Source organism: Vicugna pacos, chromosome X, assembly GCF_048564905.1.
Source record: "Vicugna pacos chromosome X, VicPac4, whole genome shotgun sequence".
NCBI classification, from domain to species: domain Eukaryota; kingdom Metazoa; phylum Chordata; class Mammalia; order Artiodactyla; family Camelidae; genus Vicugna; species Vicugna pacos.
The window spans coordinates 88,043,306-88,070,263 of NC_133023.1; positions in this window are offsets into that span (position 1 = coordinate 88,043,306).

The window sequence follows — 26,958 nt, forward strand, 5'->3', positions numbered from 1 at the left end:
AAGATGGTACAAAATTAGAGGTAAGCAAGAGTCAGATCATACTCCTTGTTGGCTATATAAAGGATTTTGGATTTTATTTTGAACATTGTTTAAAATTTTAAATGGTGGTAAGCCAAAGCTCTACTGGATTTCAAGGTATCCAACCATCTTAAAGGCTAATAAGAGGTCTTACTAAGATGAGGACAAAAAAAAAAAAAGTACATTAGAGGCAATAAGTCATCTTGAAAAGAGTCAAGGGCTCTTATATGGAAATCTGCATAATGAAATTCCAGTATATCTCTGATTGTAATGCCTATAGTGCCTAAAAACATAATTTTTTCATATTTCTTTTGGTGTTGCACTTACCTGAAGCGCTATATATTAAATGGCTTCTGTAAAACTCTTATAGTTCTCTGATTCTAAGATGTTCCTCCTTTTGTATGTTTGTAAATTTTTAATTAAAGAGAAGTCTTAATCATAGCATTACTATTATTGGTTGGTTATAAAGCAAGTATTATTTCCATTTAGAACCCTACATGGATTCTTTCTTTGATGAAGTTTGGTCAAATCTTTCCCCAAGCATTTTTATTTTAGAGAACTGATGGACAGGACCAAACTCATAGAATATAAAATTCATCACTGCATAATACCCATTCAAATGGTAATAATAATTCTCAGGTATCTATCTTCCCCAATTTTTTGTAATTTATTCATACCTTCTATTTTCTTTTCCTGCTACTGTTCACTCTTTGGCAATTTCACTGTTCATTAGCATGTCTATCAGATAGTGAATAAGAAAAGCAAGGAAATAAGTTAAAATAAATCAGATTGTTTTATTATTCATCACTAGATCTCAAAAAGCAGCTGTAGGAAGAGATTGGAAATTAATTTTTGAATGGATATTTTGGATTATCTCAGTCTTAGCTGATGCCTGTGTATCACAAAAATAATCAACCTTATTATTGACAAAACTAAATCTAGTGTTTTTGATCTTACATATTTGCTAGACTGCTCTTTCAATAGTACAAATAACATAATATTTCATAAATATTCATTTCAGTGTCATTAAATTCAGCAATATTTATTAAGCTTTTAAAAATTCCTGTAAGTGTAGAATGCCTACTTCAGAACTAGAAGAAACAAAAGATGTATTTGATATGGTCGCTGCCCTCAGGGAGTTTATGAACTAGTTAGGGAATCTGGTTTACACACACATAAAACAGATGATAAGAAAAGGCAGCAAACCGTCATTTAACATCAATGATAAAGGCAAAATGTATACTAATAAATAAGAAAATATAAAACGTATTTGACATTCTATATCTCATTTCTGAAATTAACTATTATTAGTACTTCCATTCCAGTGAGTCCATTAGTAACAGACTAGTGATTTGAGATAGTTTCTTTGTCTTTATCAAGCGTGGAGTCAACTGAGACTTTGCTGAATGGTTCAAGTTATATTTTTATTATAGAAAATATTATTGGTTTGACAAGCTAGATATGCTTAGGGTTTTGATGAAATTAAATGCTCTGCCCTAATTATTTTCTCCAAGGGAGAAACTCTTTAAACAAAACAAAGACAGAGAAGTCATCATTAATATGCCCAAATATTTATTTTCTTTTGAATTTTTCTTGAGTATAAAATTTATCATTTGGCTATAGGCAGCAGTATGTCAGTGAAATAAGGTTTACAATAGTATTTTCCTAAATTATTTGATTACTAGGCCACATTATTTAGACAAAATTCTGAATAATTAGTACATGTAAAAAGTTTATCATATACCTACTATGTGAAACAGATTCTTTATTTTATGAATTCATCCCATTTCCCTTCCTTTTAATAAAAATAGACTAATCTTCCTAAAAGAATATCACAAACACTACTGTCTGAAAAAGCAATGAGAAAATGCCCAACATTTATAAAATAATAGCAAATGTGATTACATATCAAATGAAAAGAACATATGTTGTCATGAAGTAAGAAATATCTGAACTTTGACACACAGAAGAATTTTATTTTATTTTTTAAGGTTGAGACTTCCGGTGATTGTGTTCCCCAAACTGTGAGTGTTTATATGCAATGATATCGAGGGCCGGTGATGGATTCCATCCAGCCATTGGTTTGTCACAACGAGAGATATCTGGATCCCTGAAAAAACAATTTTCTGCTTTTTAACCTTCCTCAGAAAGTGTGAACAGCTTATTTGAAATCCTTCCTTACACCCCTCCTGGAAAAACAAGTCACAGTTTATGGCATTGCCTGTATCATCATCCACATTAAAAAATAAAAATAAAATAAAATAACAAGCAAAAATTAGCAAAACAATCACCACGTATCCATTGAGACTTACATAGTATCATTTCCTTTGACATTCTATTGAAATTACTGGTTGCTTTAGTTAAAACGATCTGCTTCACATCACCCAATTAAAAAACAAACTGAAATATGTTGTGTATTACTTCTGAGTCTGCCTCCACAAAGTCTAAACAACCCGTAGCAAAATGAAAAGTTCAATCAACCCCACTGTTTAGGCTACATGACGCCAAATTACCAGTCTGAATTTTCCCCATTGAATGGGCCAGATGTTTCAGCATTGTGCAGACACAGCCTAAGAAAGTATTCAACCACTTGCTATCAGATGATTGTATTAGAGGGTGGGAATTCACATGCCTAGCCACACCTATTCAGGCAGTAATACACCCTTTGCATAAAGTGAAGCACACTGTATAATTTTATGATGTTATGTCAGTAGCCATATTTTATCTTGCACAGAAATTATGAGGACATACTGCAGTCACATAAAACAGAATCTTGTTTTACCTAAGCTCTGATGAATTAGGTAATTTATTGTGCATAGTTTGTGCATGTATTTAAAATGCCTAGAATGTGTAGTTGTATATACTTTTTTGAATGAGTGATCTGAAGGTTTTTCTAATGATAGAATTGTGAACTCCAGGCTGAAATTTTAAAAGAAAATGTGATGATAGATTTACAATTCAAAGGAACATAAATGAACAGAAATGCCCTAAAAAACAGCTGTCTACCTGACTGATCCAAGAAAATGAACACTGAAAACAAACAGCTGCCCTATAGTAGGCTTTGTGGTAAAACTGATCACCCTGAGCATAATGAATTTATTTTCCTTTGTGCTTATTACGAACTTGGCAAACTTTCTCTGGTATAAATATTTAAATGTAATGATGAAAAGAAACAGTAATGGCCCAACATCCAAGAGAGAGCCAGAACTGTCTCTGGGAATTTTAAGGACTCTGAGAAAACTTCCTTTCAATTTGTCATTCTTCGTTTATGATTAGAATTAGGAACCTAAATCCTTAAGTTTCTATTAAGCATAATTAAAAGGTGTAAGTATCATTGTGGAGTACGAAGGGAAAGAAAAGGAAGTGAGAGAGTGATGAGAGAGAAATGGTGGTGGGGAAAAGATAGAACAGGAGTGAGGGGAGGGAAAAAGAGAGGGGAGGGAAGGAGCTGGGAGGAGAAGAGAGGGAGAGGCATCAGCAGAGCAGTAGAGCAGCCTTGTCATTCTGAAAGTGTGGCGTAATAAGTAAGCATGACCCAGGCTGTCAAATGATATCAGGTTTACCCTTGTCAAGATAGTCAAGGATATAGAGCAAGGTTAAATGATTTCCGGTGATTCTATATGCAAAAGCACTCAACATGCCAATATTTCTTCTTGAATTTAGCACCATTCCCTAAATTTTTCTTGGTTGCATACTTGCTAGCACCCATAATATGCTAAAGGCAATTCCTTTGAGTAAGTCTTAAAGCTCTCTCTCTCTCTTCTTTAAATGGCATTGCTAATAAGGAAGCTTTTAGAGCAAAAGAAAATGGGCTCAGTTAAAAGTATTAGTGCTATTCTACAAGATTCTAGTAACAGAAAGTCAAAATTACAGAAAACTCCATTAGGGCATCTGTTTATAAGCAGCCTGTGTGGAAAAATGAGTGAACCATAAAAAAATCAATATCATGGCTTGATTTTATGGAGCAAAATTCAGCTAGTGAGGTTTATGATACTTGAGTGCCAAACAATTACTTTTTTTTTAATTTCTGCCATATCTTCCCCCCCAAAAAGATTTCAACTGGCTTTTAACAAGACCGACAGATGCATTATAATCATTACAGAGAGCAAAAATAGGCTACAACCAATAATAGATATAGGTTGGTGTGGAGGTGGGAGAGATACTTAGCTTCCTGACAATCAAAGTAAAGAAAGGAAAAATAATGGACTAACTCTCATTCTCTAATGAAAAGAAACAATACAGATTTTCAGATAAGACAAACTCTCTGTTGAATCCTTCATCTTCAGGATAAAGTAGTGGTGTGATCCTTCATATAAGAATTATAAGGCAACAAAATATTGTCTTAGAAAATTTTACAAAATGAAAGCACAAGGGCAGCCTGTATATGTTTTCCGATGGTGACCATGGATAAGAGTAGAGAGAAAATATGAAACTCTATATTTACTGAATTATTTCTATGGGGAACTCTAATAACATAATTTAAATATGCAGCAGTCTGACAATCTGACTTGATAGAAAGCTACGGTATAGAGAGTCTAACTAGTACATTCCGTATTTCAGTGGCTTTCAACCGAGCTATTCATTAAGATAATCTGGAGCTTTAAAAATATACATGACTGGTTCTGATTCTCTAATATGCTGCTTCAGTATGTTTGGGATGGGGCTAAGTATTTTTAAATGTCTTTCTCTGGTTAGCTCTTCTGAATATTTCACATCGTTATTCTCTGGATTTCCTCTGAGTGCAGCCAGTATATCCATGCCTGCTGTAAGCATTATGTTTATCTGATGCTGTTTTATTATCATTTATTTCTTTTTCCCAGGTGACATGTAGGAATCCACACTTTCAAAACTTTAAAATTTAAAAATTATTGCACTGGCCTGAGTTACTGGAAACTATACATGGTGGCATGGCTTAAAAATTTTTTCATCTGGACAAATACACCACTTCAAGGATAAAGAAGAAAATAAATTTAAACACATTGAGCATCTACAGTGTGTCAAGAATTGTCTCACTGTATATCGCTTTATATGTATTATCTCATTGAAATGCTAGAGCAATTCTGGGATATAATCCCCATTTTACATATGAGAAAAGTCAAACGTATAGAGGTTAAGGCCTGCCCAAAGTTACACAGCTTATAAACAGTGGAGCTGAGATTCAACTGTCTTAATTTTTTATATATTCACTTATTCATTCATTTACTCATTTGTTTAATATGCTTTCTTTTTAGTTAATTATTTTTTATTAAAGTATAGTCAGTTTACAATGTGTTAATATCTAGCATACAGCATAATGATTCATTTATACATATATATATATATATATATATATATATATATATATATATTCCTTTTCATATTCTTTTTTATTCTAGGCTATTACAAGGTATTGAATATAGCTCCCTGTGCTATACAGTAGGACTTTGTTGTTTATCTACTTTATATATAGTAGTATCTGCAAATCCTGACCTCCCAATTTATCCCTCCTCCCTATTCTTCCTACCTCTAGTAACCTTACATTTGTTTTCTATGTCAGTGAGTCTGTTTCTGTTTTGTAAATAAGTGCATTTGTATCTTTTTTTTTTTTTTTTTAGATTCCACACATAAATGGTATCATCGTATTTTTCTTTCTCTTTCTGGCTTACTTTGCTTAGTATGATGATCTCCAGGTCCATCCATGTTGCTGCAAATGGCACTATTCTATTCTTTTTTATGGCTGAGTAGTATTCCATTATATAAATATACCACAGCTTCTTTACCCAGTCATCTGTCCATGGACATTTAGGTTGCTTCTATGTCTTGGCTATTGTAAATAGTGCTGCTCTGAACATTGGGGTGCATGTGTATTTTTGAATTAAGATTCCCTCTGGATATATGCCCAGGAGTGGGATTGCTGGGTCATATGGTAAGTCTAGTTTTAGTTTTTTAAGGACTCTTCATACTGTTTTCCATAATGGCTGCACCAAACTACATTGCCACCAGCAGTTCCCTTTTCTCCACACCCTCTCGAGCATTTATTGTTTGTGGCCTTTTGAATGATGGCCATTCTGACTGGTGTGAGGTGATACCTCATTGTAGTTTTGATTTGAATTTCTCTTATAATTATTGATATTAAGTATTTTTTCATGTGCCTATTGGGCATTTGTATGTCTTCATTTGAGAAATGTTTGTTTAGGTCTTCTGCCTATTTTTGGATTACGTTGTTTGTCAACTGTATTTAAAACCAGTGTTCATTCCACTATCCCATGTCACTTCTATCATAGATAACATGATGTGCTACATCATGTTATGATGAGTTCATAACAATAACTGATGGCATGATTTAAAATCAGGGCAAAATAAATATATAGTGCCCTTCCTTACTAAACAAGAACAAAAATAAAATATTTGTTTGATTCCTAAATGTATTTATGAACCCATTGCTCTTCAAAGCCTATTGTAACTAAGATTGCTTCTCCATCACTGTCCCACGACAACAAGCTTAGGAAAAGTGATTCTTTGATCATATTATGAGGGTAGAGATTCTCTTTTTGCCATTGAGAAGTGGATCCAATAGATAACATCCAGGTGTTAAAAATGAAAACACACAGCAAATAAAAACTCTGGTCAAAAAATTTTTGAAATACAAAAAAAAAAAATCTTAAAATCCCATTAATAAACAATCACCAAAGAGCCAGAATTTAAATAGATCTTGTTAATTGTGTTTATCTCAGTGTGAAGCCGTGTCAGAAAGCCTAAAGCAAATGTATTTTGTTAAAAGTGCTACTAGCACAGCAGGCCCTGAGCATTAAAAAGGAAGCTTGTCATTACAGGGCTGCAACCAAGAGAGGAGACTAACGCCGGTCTAAATCATTCATTTAAGTTGAAATGCTGCATTTTAAAGCTATTTATGTCCAGCAGAATTCCCTACCCTGCATTTGTCTTAATACTATTTGAATTGAGCGTTTATAATCTATTTAAAATCAAACAAATCACAGCTTAGGGACTTGGCCTGCTAGTTGTGTTCAGAGTTGTAACACTAGCGTGCTTGGGACTATTACCAATATTAATTGCTATAGAAGTGATTTTCCCTTTGAATAGATTACTAGATTGCTGGATGCCTATAGTCTAACACAAGTAGAGTCCTGTAATCTGAGAAGTAAGAATAAAACTAGCTGATAGGCTGTCTAGCTCAAGTTGATAGACAGCAGTCATTTATATCTCCCTTTTTTGGAAAATCTTCTGAATAATAGTACTGAAGTACTAAAGATAGCAAACCTGTAAATTCACTGCAAATAGGAAAGTCGTTGGAAGGTCAGGTCTTTGATACATATCCTAGAAGATGGAAGAAAGGTGAGACCATATTGATGGACAATCTACAAGGGCAAGAGCCACAGCTCAGGGCATGTACAGGATGCTGCCGCAGAGGTTAGAGGTGCTTTCACCGGAGAGGCGGAAGAGGACTTACAAAGCGACGTGATTTACGAGCTGCAGCAGCGGTCTCCAAGGCTGTGTGCGCTCATCCTAGGGAGTGCACAGGATGATTCCGTGCGGTACGCAGAAGAAAATAGTGAAGTCTCCATTTATACTTGTTTTCTACCAAAAAGTAAGAAATATATTATGCTCATCAATATTTTATAAACAGATTGACAGTAGTCTGTATGTGATTATAAAACTATATGATATATATTTTGATGTATTAACCACATTGCTTATTTAAGTTATATAAATTTTACAAATACACAAATTATATTTATTATATAAATATCATTTATATATAAAATTATGATATTGTATATATATGTACAATTATTAATAGGTGTCCTTTTTGTGACTGATAGTCTGCAGAATGGCTGTGGGGGTCAGCAACACCCCTATACTAGCCTTTATCTGCAGGCGGAGGCTAAGGTGCTATTTTCTAGAGAAGTGAATGACGTACCAGGAAGGGATTAGTGCTTTAGTTACCATAGTTGATACCTCACAGAAGAGCTGTCCTCATTTTGGTTTACAGAAGAGTGACTGTGCGCCTGTTTTCTGCCATAAGCACTAAAATATAAACCACTTGTGTGAAATTAGATCTGACTTTCAGGATTGAGGCTTGTGAAAGAAGATCTTAATAATGGCAGAAGAATTGCTTGGTAGTGACCTATAATAATCCACCTAGTCTTTCATTTGTAAGTATGACTAGAAAACCAAGCATCATCAGATATTTGAGAAAAACTGGAAGCGTCAAAGGAAGCACAACTAACCCTGGAAGAACCAAGGATAATTTGGAAGAAAATAACTTTTAAAAAGCATGCTAATCAATATTTTTGAGAGAATCAAAAAGAGCCCACTTTGATAAAATAAGAACAGGTGGCTATAAGAAGAGTAATCAGAAAACAAGGTTACATTTAAATTTGATTAAAAGTTAGAAAGTCAAGATAATTAATTCAAATTGAATGTAAAATGAATTGCAAAAATATGGGATATCACATAGATGGTGAAAGTTTTATAGGCAAACAGTAAGAATCACATGTCAGAGCCACTTATCAGTGAATATCTAGTAATATTAGATCAGTTCAAAATTGAAGGGAGAGAAAAATTGATCAATATAATGACATGGTAGGTGCTTCACAAGAAGCTAATCCAAATATCAAAATATTAGGGGAGCCTTTTGGAAAATGAATGAAGCTTTCAAATATTTTTGCAAAAATTACCTTACTTATTTTCATGCTGTGGAATGTAAATACAAAATGAAGAATGTAGTAGACTATTATCTTATACTTTGGTTGAGAAAATTTTTCCCCAGTCCCCCCTTCAAAGTAAATACTTCTTTCATTCATGTTTATTCTAAGAAATTAATGCAGTTTTAATTAAAACATAAATGTCATTAAATATAAGATTTAAATAAAAGTAAATTTTAATTTTTTTCAGGCAGGTTTTATAAAACCTCTAATTTCTGCTATTTTCATAACTCTGAAATTTTGGTTCTTGTTTTCAGCATTTTCACTTTAAGTGGGATTTTTTTAAGCATGGATAATGAATTCTTAGAATAGTATGATTTAAGAAGCTGGATAATCTTAGTCATGAGGCAAATAAGACATACATTTCTTATGTCAACAACCAAAAAAGAAAAAAAAAAAACCTAACCTGTCATGCTAGCAAAAACAAGAAGCTCTGTAAGGATGTAATGATCCAAATAGGAAGCAAACTAAAATGTGGCATGATTTTGAGCATTGAATGGAGTGTAAAATAGAAGAATACATTTGACTTTGATGCTTGAAGCATCTTCCCTTAAGAAGGTACATCATTGTTTTCTGTAGATCCACTCATGCTACTTGGCTCTGCAGTGAAAAATATTTACAGAATTACAATATTGAAAATTATAACCTACATATTTATATGATTTTTAACAAAAAACCCAATAGATAATGATAGAATTTTAATTATATTTGAAATGCAGGATTATGTCCTAAATTTTGTCAGTGTAAAAGGAGAAGATCATGTTAAGTTAGGATGTAAAGGGGAGGAAGAAGTTTATACTTTTTCTCTGACTTAGTGGGGGAGTCAATGGCTATAATTTAAAATCAGTAAGTTAAGAAATAGGGCTTTATAAAAATAATCAACAGAAGAATTATTAAAAACAAAATATATCTAACAGATATGGAGAAGACTAGAGAAAAACAGTCTACTAATTGAGCTCAATTCTTTACATTTTTAAAATTTTTTGAGGGGGTGGGTAGGCTTATTTATTTTTAGAAGAGGTACTGGGGATTGAACCCAGGACCTCATGCATGCTAAGCATGCACTCTACCACTTGAGCTATACCTTTTCCCCAATTCTTTATATTTAAACAAATACTCTTTAAATTTTCATTTAAAAAATAGGAGTATAAGCATATTATTTAGAGTTTTGACATAATCACCAGAAAAACAAAAGAAATGACTCCTAAATTGTGTGACTGGTAATATGAGAATGGAGTGGATTTTAAAAAACTTTTTAATACCCTTCTGAACTTTCAAAATTTTATTTCCATGTGCATGTATAATATCCTCTTCTCTACCCTCTAATTTCTTCCTCCTGAAGTAGTCAATGGTAAGAATTGGACATATTTCCATTCACACACTTATATCTGCTAATAGTCTCAATTTTCTCTCTCTCTCTCTCTCTCACACACACATACACACACATATGCATACAAATAACATACATACAAATTAGTGCTTTTGTTTTCTGTAGATGAGATTCTCAAAAAATATAATAAAATGCATATATTATTTTAATAGATTTTGCAATATTACTTGTTTAAAAAGTTGTATTTCACAATCCCAGAATCAATAATGAGAATGCTGTTTCTCATATTTGTGACAATACTGGATTTTATTATCCTTGTTCATTTTACCATCAGACGGATAAAAAAAAAAAGTAATTACATTATTGTTTTAACTTGAATTTCCCTGACCACTGGTGAAATTGAGTCTCTTTTCACATGAATATTTGCATTTTGATTTTCTTCTTCCCTGGATTGACTGTTTGTAACCTTTATTCATATTCCTATTTGATAATTAGTCTTTTCCTCACTAAGCACAGTATCTTTTTTTTCCTAATTAGTCATATTAATCCATAGTTAGGGTCAGCAAATTTAGAAAATATTTGGGACATGATTGTATATTTTAAATTATTGATTGTTTATCTGAAATTCAGATTTAAGTGGTATTCCTGTATTTTATCTGAAAGAATACTCAGTCTGTTATTTACTTGATTTTGTTTATGATCTCCCTTTCCAAACTATTAAGTAATTGAGTTTATTAATAATTTTCTAATGGCTTCTGTTTTCCTGTCTTGATTGAGAAGGTATTCCCCACTCCATGGAATGTGAATATTTCCTGTTATTGTCAAATGTTTCTATTATATATGCTACATTTAAATATTTACTCCATATGGAATTTATTTTTTGATTATGTCAAGTGGTACACTTTTTTCTCAAATACTCATTTTTTCCAACACCTTCATCAAATAAATTATGCTTTCTCAACTGTATTAAAGTGCCAATTTTGCCACATTTTAATTTATAATACATCTTAGATCTGTTTAAACAGTTATGCTCCTCAACTAATCTATTTGTCTATTCTTATCCACTTGACTTTAGAGTAAGTTTACTATCTGATATAGAAGGTCTTATATCACTAATGCTGCACTATTAATTTTAATGTAATATTCTTTGCATTTGACGATCTTTATTGTTACATATAAAATTTTATATTATTTGATCCGACTCTAAAAATTTGGAATGAGTAAATTTATGTCTTCATTTGACAATAAATTGATGTGTTCATGCTATCAACCATCCCTATGCAGGAGAATGCTAATCATTCCCACTAATTCTGGTATTTTTATATCTTTCTATAAAAATGTGTTTTTAACTTAATTAAATATTCTTTATTGAGATGCTACTCTATACCATTTAATATTTTAACCCTTTAAAGTATTAAATCCAGAAGTTTTACAATATTAACATAGATGTGCCACCATAGCCATCTAATTACCAAAAAAAATCACACCAAAAAGAAAGTACATACCCATTAACAATCATTTCCAATTCCTCTCTTCCCTCAGTCCTTGACAAACACTAATCTACTTTCTGTCTTTATAGATTTACCTATTCTGGACATTTCATATAAATTGAATCACATAATACATTGTATTTTGAGATTGGATTCTTCTACTGTGAACATTCATGTTCAAATATTTGTGTGGACATTTGTTTTCATTTCTTTTTTTAACACTTTTTATTGAGTTATAATCATTTTACAATGTTGTGTCAAATTCCAGTGAAGAGCACAATTTTTCACTTATACATGAACGTATATATATTCATTGTCACATTCTTTTTTGCTGTGAGCTACCACAAGATCTTGCATATATTTCCCTGTGCTATACAGTATAATCTTGTTTATCTATTCTACATTTTGAAATCCCAGTCTATCTCTTCTCACCCCCTGCCCCATTGGCAACCAAAAGTTTGTATTCTATGTCTATGAGTCTGTTTCTGGTCTGTATTTCTGTTTTGTTTTATTTTGTTTTGTAGTTAGATTCCACATATGAGTGATCTCATATGGTATTTTTCTTTCTCTTTCTGGCTTACTTCACTTAGAACGGTATTCTCCAGGAGCATCCATGTTTCTGCAAATGGCATTATGTTCTCGGGTTTTATGGCTGAATAGTATTCCATTGTATAAATATACCACCTCTTCTTTATCCAGTCATCTGTTGATGGACATTTAGGCTGTTTCCATGTCTTGGCTATTGTAAATAGCACTGCTATGAACATTGGGGTGCAGGTGTCATTTTGAAGTAGGGTTCCTTCTGGATATATGCCCAGGAGTGGGATTCTTGTGTCATATGGTAAGTGTATTCCTAGTCTTTTGAGAAATCTCCGTACTGTTTTCCACAGTGGCTGCACCAAACTGCATTCCCACCAGCAGTGAAAGAGGGTTCCCTTTTCTCCACACCCTCTCCAGCATTTGTCATTTGTGGATTTTTGAATGATGGCCATTCTGACTGGTGTGAGGTGATACCTCATTGTAGTTTTGATTTGCATTTCTCTGATAATTAGTGATATTGAGCATTTTTTCATGTGCCTATTGATCATTTGTATGTCTTCCTTGGACAATTGCTTCTTTAGGTGTTTTGCCCATTTTTGGATTGGGTTGTTTGTTTTTTTCTTATTAAGTCTTATGAGCTGCTTATCTATTCTTGAGATCAAGCCTTTGTCGGTTTCATTTGCAAAAATTTTCTCCCATTCCGTAGGTTGTCTTTTTGTTTTACTTATGGTTTCCTTTGCTGTGCAGAAGCTTGTAAGTTTAATTAGGTCCCATTTGTTTATTCTTGCTTTTATTTCTATTGCTTGGGTGGACTGTTCTAGGAGAACATTTTTGAGATGTATGTCAGATAATGTTTTGCCTATATTTTCTTCTAGGAGGTTTATTGTATCTTGTCTTATGTTTAAGTCTTTGATACATTTTAAGTTTATTTTTGTGTATGGTGTAAGAGAGTGTTCTAGCTTCATTGATTCATATGCTGCTGTCCAGTTTTCCCAGCACCATTTGCTGAAGAGACTGTCTTTATTCCATTGTATATTCTTGCCTCCTTTGTTGAAGATTAGTTGACCAAAAGTTTGTGAGTTCATTGCTGGGCTCTCTATTCTGTTCCATTGGTCTATATGTCTGTTTTTGTACCAATACCATGCTGTCTTGATGGCTGTAGCTCTGTAGTATTGTCTGAAATCTAGGCGAGTTATTCCTGCAGCCTCTTTCTTTTTCTTCAGTAATGCTTTGGCAATTCTAGGTCTTTTGTGGTTTCATATAAATTTTATTATGATTTGTTCTAGTTCTGTGAAATATGTCCTGGGTAATTGGATAGGGATTGCATTAAATCTGTAGATTGCCTTGGGCAGTATGACCATTTTAACAATATTGATTCTTCCAATCCAGGAGCATGGGATATATTTCCATTTTTTAAAGTCTTCTTTAATTTCCTTCATCAATGGTTTATGGTTTTCTGTGTATAATCCTTTCACCTCCTTGGTTAGATTTATTCCTAGGTATTTTATTACTTTGGGTGCTATTTTAAAGAGAATAGTTTCTTTACTTTCTTTTTCTGTTGATTCATTGTTAGTGTAAAGAAATGCCACTTATTTTTTTAACATCAATCTTGTAACCTGCTACCTTGCTGAATTCTTCAATCAGCTCTCGTAGTTTTTGTGTGGACCATTTAAGGGTTTTCTATACATAGTAACATGTCGTCAGCATATAGTGACACTTTTACTTCTTCTTTTCCAATTTGGATGCCTTTTATTTCTGATTCTTCCCTGATTGCTGTGGCTAGGACTTCCAGGACTATGTTGAATAGGAGTGGTGATAGTGGGCATCCTTGTCTTGTCCCAGATTTTAGTGGGAAGCTTTTGAGTTTTTCACTGTTGAGTACTATGCTGGCTGTAGGTCTGTTATATATAGCTTTTATTATATATAGCTTTTATTATGTTGAGATATATTCCCTCTATACCCACTTTGGTGAGAGTTTTTATCATAAATGGGTGTTGAATTTTATCAAATGCTTTTACTGCATCTATTGAGATGATCATGTGGTTTTTGTCCTTTCTCTTGTTGATGTGATGTATTACGATTGATTTGCATGTATTGAACCAGCCTTGTGTCCCTGGGATGAACCCCACTTGGTCATGATGTATAATCTTTTTTATGTGTTGTTGGATTCTATTTGCTAATATTTTTGTGAGGATTTTTGCTTCTGTGTTCATCAGTAATATTGGCTTATAATTCTCTTTTTTGGTAGTGTCTTTGCTTGGTTTTGGTATCAGGGTGATGGTGGCTTCATAGAATGAGTTTGGGAGTATTCCGTCCTTTTCAACCTTCTGGAAGAGTTTGAGAAGGACTGGTATGGGTTCTTCTTTGTATGTTTGGTAGAATTCCCTGGTGCAGCCATCTGGTCCTAGACTTTTATTTGTAGGGAGGTTTTTTTATTGCTAGTTCAATTTAATTTCTAGTGATCAGTTTGTTCAAGTGGTCAGTTTCTTCTCTGGTTCAGTCTTGGTGGACTGTATATGTTTCCAGAAATTTGTCCATCTCCTCTAGGTTATCCATTTTGGTTCCATATAGTTTTTCATAATATTCTCATGTGATATTCTGTATTTCTAAGTTATTTGTTGTAGTTTCTCCATTTTCCTTCCTTATTGCTTATTTGTGCTCTCTCGTTTTTCTTCTTTGTGAATTTGGCAAAAGGTTTGTCGATTTTATTTACTTTTTCAAAAAACCAGCTTTTGGTTTGATTGATTTTTTCTATGGTTTTTAAATCTCTATTTTATTTATTTCCTCCTTGATCTTTATTATTTCCTTCCTTCTGCTGCCTTTTGTGGTTTTTGGCTCTTCTTTTTCTAATTCTTTTAGCTTATGGGTTAGATTGTTTATTTGAGATTATTCTTCTTTTTTGAGGAAGGCCTGTATCACTATAAACTTCCCTCTTAGCATTACCTTTGCTGCGTTCCATAGATTTTGTGTGGTTGTGTGTTCATTTTCATTTGTCTAAAGGTATTTTTTTTATTTCAACTTTGATTTCATCATTGACCCATTTTTTTTTAATAGCATGTTGTTTAATCTCCATGCTTTCCTTTTTTTCTCCTTTGTTTCTCTGTTGTTGATTTCTAGTTTCATGGCATTGTGGTCAGTAAAGATGCTTGAGATAATTTCTATCTTCTTAAAATTGTTGAGGCTTCTTTTGTGCCCAAGTACATGATCAATCCTAGAAAACATTTCACGTGCACTTGAAAAGAATGTATATCCTATTTTGGGGGTGTGTAATGCTCTGAAAATATCCACCAAATCTAATTTTTCTATTGTATTATTTAATTTCTCTGTTGCCTTATTTATTTCTGTCTTGAAGATCTGTCTAGTGATGTTAATGTGATGTTGAAATCTCCGACTATGATTGTATTCCCATCAATTTCCCCCTTTATCTCTGTTAGTAATTGTTTTATGTACTTAGGTGCTCCTATGTTGGGTGCATATATATTAATGAATGTAGTATCCTCATCTTGTATTATTCCTTTAATCATTGTAAAATGTTCTTCTTTATCTTTCTTTATGGCCTTTGTTTTAAAGTCTATTTTGTCTGAAATCAGTACTGCAACACCTGCTTTTTTGGCTTTTCCGTTTACATGGAATATCCTTTTCCATCCTTTCACTCTCAATCTATATGTGTCCTTCTCCCTAAAGTGGGTCTCCTGTATGCAGCATATTGAAGGTTCTTGCTTTATTTTCCAGTCTTCCACTCTTTGTTTTTTGACTGGAGCATTTAGTCCATTAACATTTACAGTAATTAATGATAGATGTGTGTTTATTGCCATTTTGAACTTAACTTTGGAGTTGATTTGGTATTTCCTCTTTGTTCCTTTCTTCTTCCTTTTGTGGTTTGGTAATTTTCCTTTGTATTATCATGGATTTTATTTAGTTTTTGTGACTCACCTGTAAGTTTTTGGCTTGTGGACCCTTTTTTGTAAGTCTATTAGCTCACTACTGTAACTGTTTTTATTAAACTGATAGTAATATAATCTTAAACCCATCCTACCAAGAACAAAAAATTTAAAAAAGAAAGAAAAAAAACTCTATATTGTCTTGATTCCCTCTCCCACTCTTAATGATTTAGATGTCTTCTTTTACAATTTTGTGTTTATTTTATTTGTAATTTATGAGTTATCACCTTTCCAGTTATGAGTTTCTCATTTCTGTAGCATCCTGCTTCTTTTCTATTTAAAGTAGACCTTTCAATAGTTCTTTTAGCATGGGTTTAGTGTTGCTAAACTCTTTTAGTTTTTTATTGTCCATGAAATTCTTTATCTCTCCTTCTATCCTAAAGGATAGCCTTGCTGGATGAAGTATCCTAGGCTGCATCTTTTTTTCATTCAGGGCTTTGAATATATCTTGCCACTCCCTTCTGGCCTGTAGTGTTTGTGTAGAGAAATCAGCTGAGAGCCTTATGGGGGTTCCCTTGTAACTCACTCTTTGCTTTTCCCTTGCTGCCTTTAGGATAATTTCTTTATCCTTGACTCTGGCCATCTTGATTATGATATGTCTTGGTGTGGGTCTATTTGGGTTCTTCCTGTTTGGGACCCTTTGAACTTCCTGTACTTGGATATCTGATTCTTTCTTTAAGTTTGGGAAGTTTTCAGTCATGATTTCTTCCAATACCTTTTCAATCTCCTTTGACCTTTCTTCCCCTCTGGGACCCCGATTATGCATAGATTGGCAGACTTTATATTATCCCACAGGTTCCTTATGTTGTTTTCATTAGATTTTATTTGCTTTTCTCTCAGCTATTGTGATTGGGTGTTTTCTGTTGTCCTGTCTTCTAGGTCACTAATTCGTTCCTCTGCATTATCTAGGCTGCTTTGTACAGCCTTTAGATCAGTTCTCATATCAGCCAGTGAGCTTACCAATTCTACTTGGCTCTTCTTTATAGCTTTAATTTCATTTTTGACATATTTATATCTCTAAACACTATCTCTTTTAGTTCCTTCAGTATTTTGATCACTCCTTTTTTGAAATCTTGATCTAGTAGGCTATCTATGTCTATTTCATTGATTGTTCTTTCAGGGGATTTCTCTTGCTCTTTTAATTGGGAATGGTTCCTCTGTTTCTTCATCTTGCTCATATCTCTCTGGCACTGTGGTTTATGGAGTATCAGTTATCTATTGTGGTCCTTAAGGAGTTTATTTACTTATCTATCTAATGCCTATGTAGGAATAAAACTTAAAAAAAAAAAAAAGAGAGAGAGAGAGCGAATTTTAAAAGAAGGGAGGGAAAAAAGTTTTGAAAACAGTATATAATCAATAATAGAAGAGCAGTTTGAATCAGACTAGCAATTGAGTTGAGATGTGTTTTTAAAAACCCTTAAAAAAAGTTAAAAAGATCAAAAAACAATATTTGAAACCTAATCAATAACAGGAGATCAAAACCAAAAGAAATGAAAATGAAATCAGGTGCAGTTTTGAAAATACTTTAAAAGAAAAAAATTTAAGGGATTAAAACTAGAAGCATATACAATTGTTTAGAAAGTAGAAATTTAAAAGGTAATAGAAAATAGAACAGATAAAAAAGATAAAACAAAGAGAGAATTTTAAAAGAAGGGAGAAAAAAAGGTTTGAAAACAGTGTCTAATGAATAATAGAAGAGCAAGTTGAAGCAAAATAGCAATTGGGTTGAGACATCTTTTAAAAACCTTTAAAAAAGGAGAAAAAAGGAAAACAATATATTTGAAACCTGTGTATAATCAATAACAGGAGATCAAAACCAAGAGAAATAAAAATGAAATGAGGTGAATTTTTTAAAATAATAATAATAAAAATATTTTTAAAGAAAAATTTTAAAGGGATTAAAACTGGAAGCATATATAATTGTTTAAAAAGTAAAAATTAAAAAGGTAATATAAAATAGAACAGGTAAAAACAGATTTAAAAAAAAGAGGGGGGTAGCTGGTGTTCTCATGGAGACTGTGCACTCTAAATGAGAAGTCTTTCTGTCTTCGCCCTGTTTCACAAACTCAGCTTGCTGCTTCCAGAGGCCATCCATTGGCACCCTTGTCTGTGCTGCTCCCAGTGCCTGTTGGCAAGCAGATCGCACCCACTTCCAACACTGGGTCAGGTGCAGCTCTCCTTCACTGTGGGTGGGTGGGTCACTTCCCCTCCCAATGCGGCAGTCAGATGTTGCAGACTGGCCTGGTAGGTGGTGGATTGCACCCCCTCCCAGCACCGTGGTCAGGTGCTGTGTTCCTGCCAGGAAGGCGGGTGGCCGCCCACCCTCTCCCTGTGCTGGTCTGTGCAGCTGCCTGTTCCGCCTCAGGTTGGCACTCCATAGGCGGGCTCAGGGAAGACCTCGGAACAGCCCCACCCCTACTCCAGGCCAAAACTCAGCTCTTTATTTGTCTTGGCAGCACGAGTTCTCTGAGGTACCAGAGCGGAAGGATTCTATCTGCCTTGGGCTGTAAACAAGTCTCCATCTGGCCTTTGAGGCTGCTAAGCCCTTAGGTACGGATTCAGGTTTCGCCCCCACCCCTGCCTGGGTGCTAAGCGCCATAGGATATGGTGGCTGTGCCTGAGCCCTGCCTCTCTTTGCCCGAAAACCTTCCCTGGGTTTTCACAGATTGGGGTATAGCACCCTTCCCTCCAGGGCACATCAGCCATGTTGTTTTATGGAGGGCCCAGGTTGTTCTGCCCTGTGTACCTACTCATCCACGGTGCACAGCACCCTGCAGTCCCCCGGGACTGCCTCAGTGCAGCTGCCCCAGTCCTCTGCCCAACTCGGGCAGCCTGTCCTGGCCCCCAGCTGCTGGCTCGCGTCTCGGGCTGGGTGTCACAGGGACCCACTGTGCCCGTTTAACTTAGTTCTGTCGGTCAAGGGGTGTTCCATACATGTCCGAGCCTCGGAGGCTCCCCCTCCATCCCACTGTCCTCTCCATTGGAGGGAGGAGATCCAGCAAATGAGTGCTAGTCCTCCTTTGCCGCTCCCTCCCCACGGGACCGGTTCCACACTGTTTTGCCTTTTCTTCTTTCTTTTTTCCTTTTCTCCTACCAGATTTTTGGCGTCTTTGTCTTTTGAAGAGGGCGATGTTCTGTTGGGGTTCCACAGGTGCTCTGGTTGGCTGAGTGGGTCTGTGGATGTGACTCTTGGTGTATTTGTGGGAGAGGATGAGCTACGAGCGTCCTTCTACTCCACCATCTTGGTCTCCTCCATTGTTTTCATTTCTATTAGGTATGTACCTAAGAGTGGAATTGCCAAGCTATAGGATAACTCTATGTTTAAATGTTTGAAAAACTGCTAAACTCTTTCCCATATAGGCTGCACTAGTAACATATGAGGGTTCCAGTTTTGCCACATCTTCATCAACACTTATTATTGTCTGTCTTATTTATCTGCCACCCTAGTGGGTGTGGAGTTGAATCACATGGTGATTTTCATGATGTTGAGCATCTGTTCATTTTCTTAATTACCATTTATATATACCTTCTTTGGAGAAATGTGTATTCAAATCCTTTGCTCTTTTAAAAGTGGATTGTAGACTTTTTATTGTTGATTTAGTAGAATTTGTTACATAGCCTGGATACTAAACTATTATAAGATACATAATTTGCAAGTATTTCCACCCATTATGCTTTTTGTTTATCCATACCCAGAAATCTTCTTAAATTATATCACTCACTTTGATAATTTTTTTTAAAGTAGACCTTCTTAGGTTGTCTAAATCAATAATTGAATCACCACAAATAAGAAAAAAATGTCAACTGGTTTCTAATATTTATGCTAATTATTTCAGCCTCTTATATTGGATAAAACTTCTAAAACAAACCTTATTGGCATGGTAGCCAATCTCATTGACTTATTTCTAATTTATTGAAAATGGCTTCAATATTTTACAACTAAAATAATATTTGATGCTGGCTTTTCATAAATAGTATTTTTCATAATTACTAGTCCTATTTTATTGAGAGTCATACTAGGAATTGGTTTTGGAATTCTATTAAATGTCATTTCAGTATTTAAAGATATAACCATATGGTTTCCTTCACTTAATCTGTTAATGTAATGACCTTTGTTCTTATATTTCTTAATGATGAAAATGATGAACCATCCTTACAATTTTAAAATTAAGCATATTTGATTCTTGTGTATAATTATTGTTAGATTCACTTATGATTTCTATTGTTAATATTTCATTTTAAAATTTTCAATGACATTAACAAATTATTTTATATCAACATGAAAGAATCACTAAAAGCCCAATTCATTTATCATTTCCTTATTCCTAACACTGAGCTGAGTCTTTTAGTTGCTTTTACTACCCACACTTTCCCACTTAACTGCTTGATTTTGCTAAATATTCTTTGTGTTCTTAGTTCCCAGCTACCATTAGCTATTGCATTAGTACATATATTTTGTTTCAACAATTCTTATAAGAACAAGAAGAGCTGTAATAATTGTAAGGAAGGCTATATGGAAAAGGAAGAGAAGACTCAGTAGTTGATGAATTAGTTAAGACATATAAAGAAACAAATGCTGATTGTTCTCTGTTATTACTGAAAAGTGTTCCAGAATAAATAACTATGAGTTATGTTAATGATAGAGATACAGAGAGACAGAAGAGGAAACATAAAGCTTATTAAAGAACATAATAGGTAAAGGGAAAAGAGGGTATTCTTTTTCTTCTGGGACTAATGAAGGCCTATTATAGTCAATTCCATCACTGGATGGTGGTCTAACTGTTTTGATGATTTCTGTGATTAGTATTGATCATTGCACAAGTATTATGCATTTTCTGGTAGGTGTGGTTAAGATGAACAATATGATGTGAACATACTTTTTAAAAAATGTCATCCTGCATCATTAGAGTGGAATTAGCTTAAATAAAGTGAATCAATTCCTAAAGTAATTTTTGGGTTAATCAATCTCTGATTCTAAGCTTTGAACTTTGAGAGATTTTTTGCTGTTCTTGTTGTTGCTACTGTTTTCCTTTTTATTTTGAAAGAATTTTAGGTTTACAGAAAAGTGATAAAATCATACAGAACTCCTGCATTTCCCTACCCAACTTTCCCTAAGATGAAGGTCTTACATAATAGTAGTAAAATCATCAAAACAAAAAAAATTATCTTTGGTACAATGTGATTAATAAACTACAAAACTTACTTCAATTTTATTAAAATTTCAACTAAACTCTAAAGTTTTAACTTTTGTCTTTCAGGATTCCATCTTGAGCTTAATCTCCAATCTGTCACAGTTCCTCATTTGTTGTATGTTTTGCATTACCTTGACAATTTTGAAGAGCACTGGTCAGTTATTTTGACATAGATCATTTTTTTTCCTTTTATAAGTTACAAAATAAAACGATGGAAACCAGATATCCCTCCTATTGTGCAAAGAAATACTAAGTCTATAGAGAGTTCCAAAATTAAATGACTGAGATCATAAGTCTTGTAGGCTATTTATATCTGGAGATTCTTCCCTCAAAGTGAAGACAAATGGAAGGAGACTGGAAATCCAGTGTGCTTCCTAATATTTGCTATGGTGCATTCTCCAGAATATTCATAAACCTAGTTATTTTCTGCATCTGAATTGAACAACTTTGTTCTGATCTGAATGGAAAATGGATAGTATTCTCTCAAGATTGAAATATAGTAATTAAACTGATCAGAGAATAATACTTTCATTTGAAAAAGAGTGTGAAAATGAATATGATGATAACCATGTTTACATATTCAGAGAATGACCCATCTTATTAGATTCATTATTCCCAAATAAATGGTAGTTTTTAAAACCACTATCCTTTTAAAAAGACTGACATTTTAAAAACATAATAATAATGATGAAGTATAGAAAGATTTCATGAAAGCACTATAATCATATTACTGCTGAGTTGGGAAGTGATTACCTATTATAAAAAATAAATACAAGTCATAGAGCTTAAAAACAAAACTATGGTTAGAGAAAGTCTATTTTAAAGAAAACAGTCTATTGGAAAAGTATCTTCGGGCAACTATCCCCCTTGATTTATTACAGTAAATTACTCTCCCTTTGCTCAATGTCTATTAAGCAAACTAAACTAAAATCACATAATTTTTTCTACCTAGATATAAAATAGATTGTTACCTGAGTCTGGATTTTTGCAATTTTTATTGAGATATAATTTCCATCATACAAAATTTTTAAGTATTTGATTGCATGGTTTTCATTATATTTATAAGGTTGTGCAACCATCACCACTATCCAATTCCAGAATATTTCCATCACCACATAAAGAAACTCCTTACATATTGGCCATCACTCTCAGTTGCCGCCTCCACCTATTCCTCTTACAACTACTAATATGATTTCTGTGGATTTGCTTATCCTCACTATTTCCTGTAAGTGAAATCATACAGTGTGTGCCCTTTTATGTCTGGCTAATTGAACTGAGAATCTTGTTTTCTAGGTTCAGCCATAGCATGTAAGAGCACTTCTTCCTCTATATGGCTGAAAAATGTCCTACTGTATGGAAATATAACATTTTGTTTATTCATTCCTCAGTTGATGGACATTTGAATTATTTCCTATTTTTAGTTATTAAGAATAATATTGCTATGAACATTCCTGTACATATTTTTTGAAGATGTGTATTTTCATTACTCCTTAGTATATACCTAGCAGTGAATTTTCTGGGTCATTTGGTAATTCTATGTTTTATATGAGGAGCTGCCAAAATAAATTCCATTTCCCTAATAACTAATGATGTTGAGCATCTTTTGATGTATTTATTTTCTTTCTGTATATCTTTTTTGGAGAAAAGTTTATTCAGATCGTTTGCCTGTGTTTTAATATTGGATTATTTGTCTTTATTGTTGAGATGTAAGAGTACTTTATATATTCTAGACACTAAACCTTTATCAAATACATGCTTTGAAAATATTTTCTTTCACCCTATGAGTTGTTTTCACTTTCTTGACAGTATCCTTTAGTGCATATACTTTTTAAAGTCAAATTTATATATCTTTTTTCTTTGTTATTTGTATTTTTGATGTTATAACTCAGAGACCATTGCCAAATCCAAGGCCACAGAAATGCACTCCTATGCTGTTTTCTAAGAGTTTTATCATTTTAGCTCTTACATTTTGGTCTGTGATACACTTTGAGTTACTTTCTATATATGATGTTAGCTAGGGACCCAACTTCAGTCTTTTGCATATGGACATTCAGTTGCCCCAATTTCATTTGTTGAAAGACTGTTCTTTCCACATCAAATTCTTCTGGCAACCTTGATGAAAATCCATGAGTATAATAATAAGGATTTATTTCTAGATTCTTGACTATTTTCCATTTAGTTTTATTTCTGTCCTTATTCCAGTAATATACTCTCTTGTTTATTGTTGCTGTGTAGTTTGATAATTATGAAGTATGAACCCTCCAAAAGTATTCTTTTTAAATATGATTTTTGCTTTTTTGTTTCCCTTGAATTTCTGTATAATTTTTAGAATCAACTGGTCAATTTCTTCAAAGAAGTTTTCAGATTTAGGAAATTCTCAACCATTATTTCTTTGAATATTTTTCATGCTACTTTCTTGTTTGCCTCTCCTTCTGGTATTCCCATTACACACACCTTGTTGCACTTTAGGTGTCTCTAATTTCTCTGAGCCTCTATTCATTTTTCTTCATTGTATTTTCTCTCTGTTGTTTAGATTGCTAATCTCTATTAATCTAGCTTTAAGTCTGCTTATTCTTTCTTATGCTAGTTCAAATCTACCATTAAGCATCTCTAATGAATTTTCCACTTCAGTTACTGAATTTTACAACTTCTGAATTTCTATTTGGTTTTGTTTGTAATTTATAACTCTTTATTGATATTCTCTTTTTGATGAGACATTGTCTTCATACCTTCCTTTACTTCTTTACGTATATTATCATTTAAGTGTTTAAACATATTTATAATGAAAAAAACTGGGAACTTTCTGTTTGTTAAACCTGACATATGGCCCCTCCCACAGTCAGCTTTTGTGCCTGCTTTTTTTTTTCTGTGTATGAGTCACACTTTCCTGTTTCTATGGATGTCTCCGATATTTTTGTTCGAAAACTGGACGTTTTTGGTAATATGTTGCAGTAACTCTGGGTACTGATTTCTCTCCCCCATTTCCAGGGCTAATTGTTGTCATTGTTTATGTGTTTTCTGATTCAGCTATGTTACTTTAGTGAAGTCTATTATCCATAGTAGTACCTTTGGTATTGTTCTGGGTGGGGGTGTGTGCAAAGGCATCCTGGTATAATAGTGATTTTAACAGGGCTGTCTCTTTCTCTGATCTCTTTTTTAATCAATCTGCTTCATTTGGTATTACACTACACTTATTAAGCTTCACTAATCACTGTGTGATATCTCTGTTGTATTTGACAATGCCTTGGCTCATAAATTTCTCGCCAGTCTTATACAACTAACTTTGTGTAGATGTACGTTTTAAGACTGTCTTTGAAGTTTTTTCTCATCCAAGTGGGCTCTTCCTCTATTCTTTCTGGTGAACTAGTTGACCTACATTTAGCTTATTGTTTCTAATCAAGAGAAGCTATTGTTTTTGAGAATGCCCTTAGGTTTGAATTTCTCCTTTGGATAGAGCTTCAGAACTCTCTTTTCTTATGGGATGCCTTTCCTGCTGAGCAAAATCTCTGAGCCACTACTCTGGGCACTGGCTTGGGTGGTAGCCTCTGGTCTTTTTGGCTTGCCTCTCCTGGCAAGGAACTTCTGCCTTACAAATTAGATGGATCAGGGGCGATTGGGACCCCAGTATGCTCAGCCTGCCACACATGGAGTAAAGATTCTGCAGATTCTATGGTAAAGGCTAGGTGAATGAAAGGAGTCCCAGACCTCTCAGCTGCACTCACCAGGAATTTAAAATCTTCAACTTGGAGTGTTAGGGGATCAGAAATGCTGGTAGTAGGTTCCCTTCCCAGGGAGTTATGAGAGCTACCTTTTATTGAGAGTCAAGGGGAGAGCAAGCCCCTTCAACTTGGCCTCATCCATTTAAATGTTTAAAAGATTTTCCCTTTGCAATTTCTCTGGCAAAGAAAAAAAACGATTGCCCTTGATGATTCTGCGGCTGATTGCAGTAATACATCCAAAAAGTTGCAGCTCCTAAGCTAACTAGTGGAGCTATTTCCCAACACCTGGAATGTGTGATGGCCCTGTGCCTTCTATGAACCAATAATAAGTGAGCAACATTTACATAAGCAGAAAGTTGAAAAATACTATTGCATTAGCTCTGGCTTTCTTGCTGAACTTAGAATCCTGAACTAGACTTCTGGAGGATGAAGAAACTGCATTGAAAAAAATATAATGTACTCTGATCAACAGCCTGTCAGCTACCATACATGTGAGTGAGGTCATTTTAGCTCACACAGTAATTAGCTGACCAACTAGCTGATCGCAGATATGTGGTAGAGCTCAGCAAAGATAAAAACAAACAAGCAAATAAACATTAGATATGAAAAATTGCCCTGTTGACCCCAAGAATCTGGAGCTAAATAAAATGACTGTTGTTTTAAGTCACTAAATTTTGGGTTGGCTTGCTATACTTCAAAATCTAACTGATATAGCCTGGAAAAGAGGGATGAAAGATTCCTGGAAATTGGGAATGGGACAAAGTCTGGTCTATGATCTATGTAGATCGGAACTACATTCCATAGTAGCAATTCCAGCACCAGTTCCAAAGGCAATGGTGCACATAGTGAAGCATGGAAGCAGATTAACTCCTTGGTGTCAAGGGATCCCTGTAATCTTGGACAATGAAGAGCATAACAGGGCTCATACCAAATTGAATTCTAGAAGTCGTTTCCCCTTTTTTTCATCGTTATGCACCTGAATGCTGGTATAACCCTGGGGGCAGGGAGAAGTGTTCCCAATAATGACTGAGATTGATTTTCCCACAGACTTGGTGAAACTTTTGAGGAATTTGACATAGATTTAATTTTATTAAAAGTATTTTTTCACTCCTAATTTTGGACAAGTTCATATAGTATTACAGAGAGTTGCTTAACAAATTTAAAAATTACCATCTCCTTTCCCAAAGGGGCAGTAATTTCAAAACATATCTCCATCATATGTAATTTTCTGTTTATTTGGCACATGCATTGCTCCAATCAATCCAAATATAAAAGTTGCATATCCTTTGCCTTCTTGGTAAAGGTAATAGCATTTATAACATACAGTTGGGGATTATAAAAAGAACCTTGTTATATTGTGATAATTTAGAAGTCTGGAGAGTTTTATATGTTTAAGAAAAATATCCTTTGAGAATCAGTACTCATTACTTTTAATTTTTTATATATCTTCTAAAATCCATGGTATTTGGTTTCTTATTTATTATGTATGTCTTATAAGACCTTTTGAATGATAAAAATATATTGAATATTCATGTGTCAGACACATTTCACCCGAAAATGTACATCTGAGACAGTAGTAGAGTATAGTGATTAAGAGCATAAGTCCTAAAAGTCAGATGCCTGTGATAGAACTCAGGCCCTGCCACTCAGTACCTGGGTGACATTGGAAATGTCACTTAATTCTTTATATATAAAAGTAGAGATATCTGTAGTCCTTCCTCATAAAGTTGTTGTGAGAATTACGAGTTTATATGCTGAGTTTATCTTCTTTGTTGTCCAAGACTACAGGGATCCTTTGACACCAAGGAGTTATCTGCTTCACTATGTGCACCATTGCCTTTGGAATTGGTGCTGGAATTGCTACTTTAGAATATGGTTCCAGTCTACACAGATTATGGAACCTTCCAGACTTTGTCCCATTCCCAATTTCCAGGAATCTCTCTTTGCTCTTTATCAGCTTGCATGGTGGTAAGCATTACAGAAGTGTTGGCTACTGTTGATAATGTCGCTACTGTTATGCAGT